The sequence below is a fragment of the Podarcis muralis genome, chromosome 4 (assembly GCF_964188315.1).
Source record: "Podarcis muralis chromosome 4, rPodMur119.hap1.1, whole genome shotgun sequence".
Lineage (NCBI taxonomy): Eukaryota > Metazoa > Chordata > Lepidosauria > Squamata > Lacertidae > Podarcis > Podarcis muralis.
In genome coordinates, this window is record NC_135658.1 from 8437924 (window position 1) to 8448111 (window position 10188).

Consider the following 10188-nt stretch of genomic DNA (forward strand, 5'->3'; position numbering starts at 1 on the left):
AAATTTATATATATATATATATAAAATAAATTCAGAGAGGATTGGGGGAATTCGTGGAGGAGAGGGCTATTGAGGGATACCACCCACAACGGGTCTGCTCTACTTCCACAGTTGTGAGGCAGCAACGCTTCGAGTTCCCAGTTGCTGGAAACCACAGGAGGCGAGAGATGTGGCTTGTGAGTTTTCCAGTCATCTGGATGGCCACTATGAGACCAGGAAACTGGAGACGGGCCATTGGTCTTCTTATGTTCTTACGAATCCAAGCGGATAGCTCAGTTGCTTAAAGCGTGGCGCTGATCAAATGCCAAGGTTGCAGGTTCGAATCCCGTATGGGAGAGCTGCGGATTTCTGCATTGCAGGGCGGTTGGACTAGATGACCCTCAAGGTCTCTTCCAGCTCTGTGGTTCTATGAATCTGCATTAAGGCGGCCTGCAAGCCCACATTGCATGGTTTGCAAAGCCTGTGTGGTTTTAAGCACACACACAAGAGCAGAGTTTACACTGCTTCAGATCTGTATTGTTAAGAGGAGCGGACCACGGTTTTTCTCCCAGGATTTCAGCAACAGGATTCCGGATAGAGAGACTTCTGCACAGCCTGTAATTTACGAGCTTGCAGGGCTGAGCATTTCTTCCGAAACCACTTCACAGAAGCTTCCCCCACCAACATCCCTTTTGGCAAGCAAGCAAGCAAGCACGCACACACACACACACACACACACACACACACACACATGACTGACTCGACTGACACACTCCAGACTGCAAGACTGAAGGAAGAGCAAATTGAACAGTGTTTCCCCAGATTGCCAGAATTGTAGAGCTGTAAGGTCATCTTCTAGGCCACGCAATAGACCTGATCTAACTGTGCAATTGGAGGCAGTGAGAGATTTTACTTTCTTGGGCTCCGTGATCACTGCAGATGGTGACAGCAGTCATGAAATTAAAAGATTCCTGCTTCCTGGGAGAAAAGCGATGACAAACATCTTAAAAAGCAGAGACATCACCTTGCCAACAAAGGTCCGTCTAGTTAAAGCTTTGGTTTTCCCAGTAGTGATGTATGGAAGTGAGAGCTGGACCCTAAAGAAGGCTGATCGCCGAAGAATGGATGCTTTTGAATTCTGGTGCTGGAGGAGACTCTTGAGAGTCCCATGGACTGCAAGAAGATCAAACCTCTCCATTCTGAAGGAAATCAGCCCTGAGTGCTCACCGGAAGGACAGATCCTGAAGCTGAGGCTCCAAGATTTTGGCCACCTCATGAGAAGAGAAGACTCCCTGGAAAAGACCCTGATGTTGGGAAAGATGGAGGGCACAAGGAGAAGGGGACGACAGGACGAGATGGTTGGACAGTGTTCTTGAAGCCACTAATATGAGTTTGACCAAACTGTGGGAGGCAGTGGAAGACAGGAGGGCCTGGCGTGCTCTGGTCCAGGGGGTCACGAAGAGTCGGACACGACTAAACGACTAAACAACAACAACGTGCAATGGAAACCACGCCCAGCTGAAAACTAAGACACACTAAGTATTTGCCTGCAAAATTCTGGGGAACAGCAGTAGCCAGGGTGCTCACATTTTTAATCAGAGAAGCCTATTTGGTCCCCCTCCGCTGCTACCATGGCAACCTGAATATCCCCAGCTGCCCTCCTTCCCCAAGTGATCACCGTAATCAGCAAACACATCATAAATCTGACATCTCCAAGCTGCAGATTTGGTTACATGAAGTCACTGAGCCAGCTCAGAGTGAGGGCAGCAAAGCCCCTTGCTCTGAATAGGTTTTTGAGGTGAACTGTGGACAGCTCTGTCCCCAACCGCTCATCTGTCCCCCTCCACCAGAAATGGTCAAAATTGCTTTTTATGCAAGTGAGAAATGTTAGTGACCCTACCATGCCTCATTTAATCTCCTCCCCCCCCCCCGTTTAAAAACCGGCTGGGGTCTACGATACTGAATAAAGGCCCCCAAAAGTTGTTAAGAACATCCAGATTTTAAAAACCTCCCTTGCAACAAACTCAACTGCCTCTTTGTCTCTCTGTGTTTTGAGACTGTAGCAAAAACAAGCTGGAACAGTAAATCAAATACCTTAAAAAAAAATCCAGGACAAAAAGAAAGAGGGAGTTCATGTTCACCTGGAATCAGGTGCAACGTGACTTTTCGCCTCCCCTCCAATCAGTCTCCGTTCACACACAGCTGCAACATTTTATGCACAGCGACTGGGTTTATGTACACACTGCTAGGGAGACAGAACAAACCTGGTTGGAGCGTAATTGTCTGTCGCTCGCTCTCAGGGTCCCGTTTCCATGGCTTCGTGCCAAGCGAAAAGACCGTATGGAAACTTACAGCCAAGATGGCCACACGACGTTTTTAATTGGGGGACGGGACATCTTCTAGCTAGCCCATGGGCGAAACCTGTCCCACCAGATCTCCCCATTTGACAGAAAGCCATTTTCTGTCTGAAATCACACTCATTTCTCCTCCATATGATTCATTCTATTTGTTGCTTAAAGGTAAAGGTAAAGGTACCCCTGCCCGTACGGGCCAGTCTTGACAGACTCTAGGGTTGTGCGCCCATCTCACTCAAGAGGCCGGGGGCCAGCGCTGTCTGGAGACACTTCCGGGTCACGTGGCCAGCGTGACATCACTGCTCTGGCGAGCCAGAGCCGCACACGGAAACGCCGTTTACCTTCCCGCTAGTAAGCGGTCCCTATTTATCTACTTACACCCAGGAGTGCTTTCGAACTGCTAGGTTGGCAGGCGCTGGGACCGAACAACGGGAGTGCACCCCGCTGCGGGGATTCGAACCGCCAACCTTTCGATTGGCAAGCCCTAGGCGCTGAGGCTTTTACCCACAGCGCCACCCGCGTCCCATCCAATTTGTTGCTTACTCAAACGCAAATTAGGATGGTGTTTTGTTTTTTTAAAGCATGCAATACCAAACGTGAAATACCTCGGAGGACAGAAGGACCTTTTTAACTGAAAGGTCTCATCTTGCAATGCACACACAAAAAAGAACCCCATCCAAAATCCGATGCACCGGAAACTTGCAGAAGGCAGGATCAAACTGGCGAACCCGCTTTGTGCTGGATCTCCTCTCCCATCCTGGCAGGGAACTTGGAGAGGCGCCACCGACATGTCAGAGTCGGCTCACTGCGATGGGGGAGTATAATTGTGGCCTACTGGGCCAAAAAATTTAAAAAAAACACTCATCATTTAAGAGAGGCAGTATGGTGCAGTGGTTAGAGTGTTGGACTAGGACCTGGGAGACCAGGGTTCAAATCGCTACTTCACCATGAAGCTCATTGGGGGACCTTGGGCCAGTCACTGCCTCTTAGCCCAGCCTACTTTGCAGGGGTGTTGTGGAAATAAATAATAATAATAATAATAATAATAATAATAATAATAATAATAATTTATTGATATCCCGCCCTCCCCAGCCAAAGCCGGGCTCAGAGCGGCTAACAACAATAAAAGTAACATGGGGGGCCAGCTTTTCCTCCTTGGGGGAGAAGTGCAATAAATGAAATGAAATGAAATTTGAACAAAAAGAATGAATCAAATCAAATTTAACCCCAAGGAAGCAGGCAATGAAAACTGTCTCATCATCACCACTGCCTCAATTGTTTGGGTATAATCTTAAAACTACTCATCAGTTTCTAGACGCAATTATTCCGTTTATCACCAAACAGAGAAGAAAATCACAGTAGTCGAATGTGATTCATTCATCCCATGCCAGTGGAAAAGGTTGCAGGGCGTTTCATGGTAGGCATAGAATTGTAGCATTGGAAGGGGACCTGCAAGGATCATCTAGTCCAGCGTTTCCCAACCTTGGGCCTCCAGCTGTTTTTGGACTACAACTCCCATCATCCCTAGCTAGCAAGACCAGTGGTCAGGGATTATGGGAATTGTAGTTCAAAAACAGCTGGAGGCCCAAGGTTGGGAAACACTGATTAGTCAACCCCCAGCCATGGGGCTTGAACCTGAAACCTTGGCGTTATCAGCACAGCGTTCTAACCAACGGAGCTATCCTTCACAGAGCTCTCTGCGCCAGGGTGCATGCGCCAGCCACCCAAGGCTGAGTGCCGTCGCGGCACCCGAATATTTAGGGGATATTCTGATTTAGGGGCATTCAGACCCAACCCCACAAATGGAGGCTTGGCCTCTGGCACAGACCGTCTGCCGGGAACACGCCTGTTTCAGAGCAAAGCACCAAGACAATATCTTCGCTGTGTAACATGAAGCGGCATTAAGTCTCACGGCGGGCATTTTTCATTGATGCGCCTAAAAATAATGCCAGCCATATTTAACATTAGGGCGCGAGTATATACATAGATAATCTCATTATTCTGCACATACTCAGCCCCTTGTTCCAAATTTGTGAGCAGTCGCTAAAGGCAGCTATTCATACGCTTCCTAAGGCTTCGGCCAAATCGTCTACAGACACTTTTAATTTCCAAAAGGGACTGTCTTCTACAGCCCATTGGCTTCTCAGACAGAAGGAAATTCTAGGTTTAGACCCCCGTTCGGTGAATTGGGATCACACACAAATTATCCGAAATAGCAGCTGTGAATTTTTATCTGCGTTAAGCTTAACGTTTCCTCCTAAATAAATCAAGGTGGTCTACAATTTGCCTTCGCAACAACCTCATGAGGCAGGTTAGGCTAAAACAGGCATAGGCAAAGTTGGCTCTCCAGATGTTTTGGGACTACAACTCCCATGATCCCTAGCTAACAGGACCAGTGATCAGGGATGATGGGAATTGTAGTCTCAAAAAACATCTGGAGGGCTGAGTTTGCCCATGCCTGGGATAAAAGAATGAAACTGGCCCGAGTTTGCCCAGTCTGCTTCATGGCCGAGTACCCAGCCTTGAGACCTTGGGCAAAAGCTAAAACTATATGCATAATTGGTTGATTAGAAGAGAATAAAGGAAAATAAATCATAGACAGGAATCAAAGTGAATGTCCGACTGTCTAAAAAGGGAGCATTTGTCACCATTTTAAACCATGGATTGGTGCTACTGGAATGAGATGCGGATTTCTGATGGTCGTAAGTACCGTATTTTTTGCTCTATAAGACTCACTTTTCCCCTCCTAAAAAGTAAGGGGAAATGTGTGTGCGACTTATGGAGCGAATGTAGGCTGCGCAGCTATCCCAGAAGCCAGAACAGCAAGAGGGATTGCTGCTTTCGCTGCACAGAGATCCCTCTTGCTGTTCTGGCTTCTGAGATTCAGATTTATTTTTTCTTGTTTTCCTCCTCCATAAACTAGGTGCGTCTTGTGGTCTGGTGCGTCTTCTAGAGCGAAAAATATGGGTAATCTAACTCTACTTAAATATGTACCATGCTGGGTTTTTTTTTGTATTTCTATTATTTCTGTTGTATTGATTTATTCAATTTACTTCAATAAAGTAGGAGGGGAGAATATGTAGACTTATATACTCTCTTTTTTTCACTTTTTTCTTTCTTTTACAGCAACCCAATAAACTATGGGGTTTTTTGTGCACACTCTCCAAACCAGGATGCTAAACAAGGACCTTGTCTAGTTTTACAAATCAAAGCCAAACAGGATTTCGCTGGCATGGAAGTTTTTGCTTTTATGACACCGATATCCTGCCATTCCTCATAAAGGAGCTCAGGGTGGCGAACAACATGCGATCTAGCATCTTTAAAACACAACCAGTATGGATGCAGGCTGGGGAAGACCCCTGCTTTGAAAGGCTTGCTGAAAGAAGGTGGTTTTCAGCTGGGGCCAAAAATATAAGAGAGATGGTCCCTGTTTAATATTCATGGGGAGGGAAGTTCCGAAGGGTAGTTGCCACAATACTAAAGGCCCAATTACTTCATTACTGCAGAATGGAGCTCCTGATAAAATGGTATCTGCTGAAGGCCCTGACCTAGAAGGATAGAATTGCAGAGTTGGAAGGGACCCCGCGGGACATCTAGTCCAACCCACCGCAGTGCAGGAATCTCAGCTAAGGCATCCATGACAGATGGCCACCCAACCTCTGCTTAAAAACCTCCAAGGAAGGAAGGGAGAGTCCACAACTGCTCGTGGAAGTCTGTTCCACTGTCCAACACCTCTTAATGTCAGAAAGTTTTGAGTTTAGTCAGATTCTCCTTTCTTGTCACTTGATGACGTGGGTTCGAATCTTACCCACCAGAGCAGGAGAAAACAAGCTTGCTCCCTCTTCCATGCGGCAGCCTTTAAGATGTTTGAAGATGTAACGCAGTGATCAGTGTGGTGTAGTGGTTAAGAGAAGTGGACTCGTAATCTGGTGAACCGGGTTCGATTCCCTGCTCCTCCACATGCAGCTGCTGGGTGACCTTGGGCTAGTCACACTTCTCTGAAGTCTCTCAGCCTCTCTCACCTCACAGAGTGTTTGTTGTGAAGGGAAAGGAGATTGTGAGCCGCTTTGAGACTCCTTCGGGTAGTGATAAAGTGGGATATCAAGTCCAAACCCTTCTTCAGCTGTGTGTATAAGGGGTGAGAGTTTTGTTCGCCAGAACCAGCACCCTGAACTTAGCCAGGTATGTACTTAGCTCAGATGCAACAGCACACTATGGTTTGCAAGAAACCAGAAAGCAGCTGCTTAAGAGGAAACAGAGGAGCAAGGAGGAGGAGGAAGAGATGGGAGCACAAGTCCTACACTCAGTCATGAAACACCAAACCATATCCTGGCAAATTCAAAGTGTTGGTGCTGACCTTTAAAGCCCTAAACGGCCTCAAAGGCCCAGTAGACCTGAAGGAGCGTCTCCACCCCCATCGTTCTGCCCAGACATTGAGGTCCAGCGCCGAGGGCCTTCTGGCGGGTCCCTCACTGCGAGAAGTGAGGTTACAGGGAACCAGGCAGAGGGCCTTCTCGGTGGTGGCACCCGCCCTGTGGAACGCCCTCCTACCAGATGTCAAAGAGAACAACAACTACCAGACTTTTAGAAGACATCTGAAGGCAGCCCTGTTTAGGGAAGCTTTTAATGTTTGATGTATTACGGTATTTTAATATTTTGTTGGAAGCCGCCCAGAGTGGCTGGCGAAGCCCAGCCAGATGGGCGGGGTATAAATTATTATTATTATTATTATGGCATTAAATGTGAACTGAACTGCTACCTGTTCTGGAGTGACCTGCACACTCTTATTGGAACGCACAATCCCAAGCCCCCTTACTCAAAAGGACGAGGCAGTGGCGGGTAGTGGTTAGAGCGTTGCACCAGGACCTGGGAGACACGGGCTCCATCCCCACTCAGCCCTGAAGCCTGCCAAGGGTGACCTTGGGGGCCAGCCTCTCCGCCCAACCTACCTCACAGGGCTGTTGTGGGCTTTAAATGAGAAAGTGGAGGGGAACCATGTGCCACCTTGAGCTGCCTGGAGGAAAAGCTGGGATATAAATGCAGCAAATGCGTAACTAAAACCAAGAAGCAGAATTCATTGGGAGCGGCTGGCATAGGGATTGCAATTCTCCACAAAGCCCTTCCCATGCATTGAGTCACACAAAGGGGAAACCTATCTAAAGGGGACTATGTGCTCAGGCTCCCCACCAGATCCTAGATCTCTGGCGAAGGGGGATCCTGGACTGATCTGCTGCCAAGAAGGTGCTGTTAAAGGGCCTGCAAGACAGAGCTGTTAGGCCTTTGGCCAAGGCACAGTCTGACCCCCTCCTTTGGTAATCTTCCTTCTCCTCCTGCGATGAGGCTACATTTTAATATTTTAATGTTTCACTATTTTAATGTTGTATTTTAATTTTGTTTTTAAGTTGTATTCATTCAACTTGTTTTTATTATTGCTTGTTAGCTGCCCTGAGACCAGCCTTGGCTGGGGAGAGCGGGGTATAAATAAAAATTATTATTATTATTATTATTATTATTATTATTATTATTCTAGCCGAATGGTTGCCATGAATTTGATTTTGAACCGATTTTAAATTGAATCGATTTTAGAACGCTGTGTTACTTTTATTGTTGTTAGCCGCTCTGAGCCCGGCTTCGGCTGGGGAGGGCGGGATAGAAAAAAATTTTCATTATTTATATTATTAAAAAGAAGGAGCCGTAGGCAGCTCTCTCCACCCACCGTGTGCCCAGCTGTGCCCTCACTGAAGTTGCTCCTTCCGTGCAACTGTTTGAGCGGTCCAGGTGTGCCCGCCAGTCTCCTTCACACTTGGCTTCTCCACTTCATCACAATGAAGTCTGTGTTAACTCCAGCCTCTACCAACCTGGGGGGGGCTGATGGGAGGTGTAGTCCAGACCATCAGAAGGGCGCCAGCTTGGCAACAGGCGGGCAGATGGGGTCGCCGTGCCCAAAGTCTACCCGGAAACGGCGCGTTTCGGGGGAGTAAGATGTGGAAACACGGACTGGTGTCTCGGATAGGACATCCATGGCTCCTTAAGTCACCACAAGGAGGCAAAACCTCCATGTACAGGTGAAGTATATCCCCGAGGACCCTGGTGTCCGGGAGAAATGGGGAGGGTGGGTGAGCCTTGCCTTCACCCCCCCCCCTCGTTTGCAAAAGCATCCCAGGCACATCCCAGCCCTGTTTCGGGAAGCTTTTAATGTTTGATGTATTTTAATATTTTTTTGGAAGCCGCCCAGAGTGGCTGGGGAAGCCCAGCCAGATGGCCGGGGTATAAATAATAAATTTATTATTATTAATATTATTATTATTATTATTATTGAAGAACCTGGCTGGTTCCTCTGCAGGACAGAATCCTGCATTGGACTAGCCTTGGCCGGATCCCAGCTGCCTCTCCTAAAAACCCCATTTACCTGAAAGTAAACCTCGCTGATGGGGACAGCTGGGGCGGCGCTGAAAGGCTGTAGCAAGGGCCAGCAAGGGCACCACAGCAAAGTCGTAAACAATGAATTACATTTTTTTTAAAGCAACATTTCAAGCGCAGATGCGCGTTGCAGATGTGTCGCTCACGAACAAAGGTCTATGGGCAAGTAACACCGCGGAACGGGGAGCGCGAGGACCAACACAGAAATTGAAGACGAGCAAGTCAGAGCCAGTGGCTCGTCCACCTCAATGCTGCCCACACGGGCTGGCAGCACCTCTGCAGCACGTTGAACAGCCCTACCGGGAGATGCCGCGGATCGGACCCGCCACCACCGGGCTCCGGCCTAAGCGTTTTGTACGCTGCCCATCTCACGCTGACCGCCGGCACCGTCCCTCCCCATCGGCGGACAATGCCAGCCTGAGCTGCGCAGTATTCGAACTCGGAACCTTGGGCAAGACAAGGGCAGGCGCTCTGCCCGCTGAAGCACCGCAGCCTCGGGGTCTAAGAAGCGAGCCGGGGCGCAAACGGGGGGCGAGGGGCGCCTTCTCCCAGCTGAAGAGGGGCGAGACCCCCCAGCCCCCTAAATAAAGGGGGCCACCCCCCCCCCCCAATGCCCTGCCTTCCAGCCCGCAGGAATCCAGCAACGGCAGATGGGGAGAAGCGGCTCCTTACCTGGGGAGGAAAGGCCGGTCCGTCCGGAAGAAGCGGCTGCCAAGCGTTCAGGGGGAAACCGGAGAAAGGGAGCCGAGCGCGGCGCTGTCAGTCTCTCCCGCCGCCGCCGCCTCTTCTTTATGAATGAATGAGCGGCTCAGTCAGCCGGCGGGGAAAGTGAGCAGGTCGAGGCGGGGGCCACGCCCCCCTCGCGAAGCCGTCACAATGGGACGGGGCCCGCCCACCTCCTACGTCACAAAGGGAGGGCGGCCTCCGCTGGGCCGGACCACGCCCACGCCTCCCCGAGCCTCCGATTGGCTCCGCGGCGCCGCCTCGTGGCGAAGAGTTGAGGGTGCAGCGTTCAGGTTATTTGTTGAACTGGAAGCATGGGCTGCGCCGGATTACTCGGGAGTAAGCGCGTGCAAGAACCAGCACATCTGATTTTTGTTTGGCACAGCCTTTTCTAGGAGATGTTCCACTTTATTCTTGTGGTTGTTGTTGTAGTACTATGGGCAATTATTAAAATGAGGCTGCAATTTAAATTGTATTTTTAACCTGTATTTTAAATTGCTGGCTTTTTCCCTCCCCTATTATGTTTTTGTCGTAATTTTACTGGTGTTAGCTGCCCTGAGCCCGGCTCTGGCCAGGGAGGGTGGGGTATAAATAAAAATTTATTATTATTATTATTATTATTATTATTATTACTACTACTACTACTACCAGTACTTTTTCTGGGACTACGCAGGGGTACGCATAGCCCTAAACATTTCGGGAATCTAAGTTT

General features: G+C 48.9%; 1 protein-coding gene across 1 annotated transcript in view; it reads right to left on the reverse strand.

The window, feature by feature from the left end:
- Positions 1–9837, reverse strand: part of RELT (RELT TNF receptor) — an 89533-nt gene extending 79696 nt beyond the window's left edge. Inside the window, exon 1 of the mRNA XM_077926891.1 lies at positions 9426–9837. The gene's annotated coding sequence lies outside the window, so the exon portion shown is untranslated. The remainder of the gene's footprint in view (positions 1–9425) is intronic.
- Positions 9838–10188: the final 351 nt, after the last annotated feature.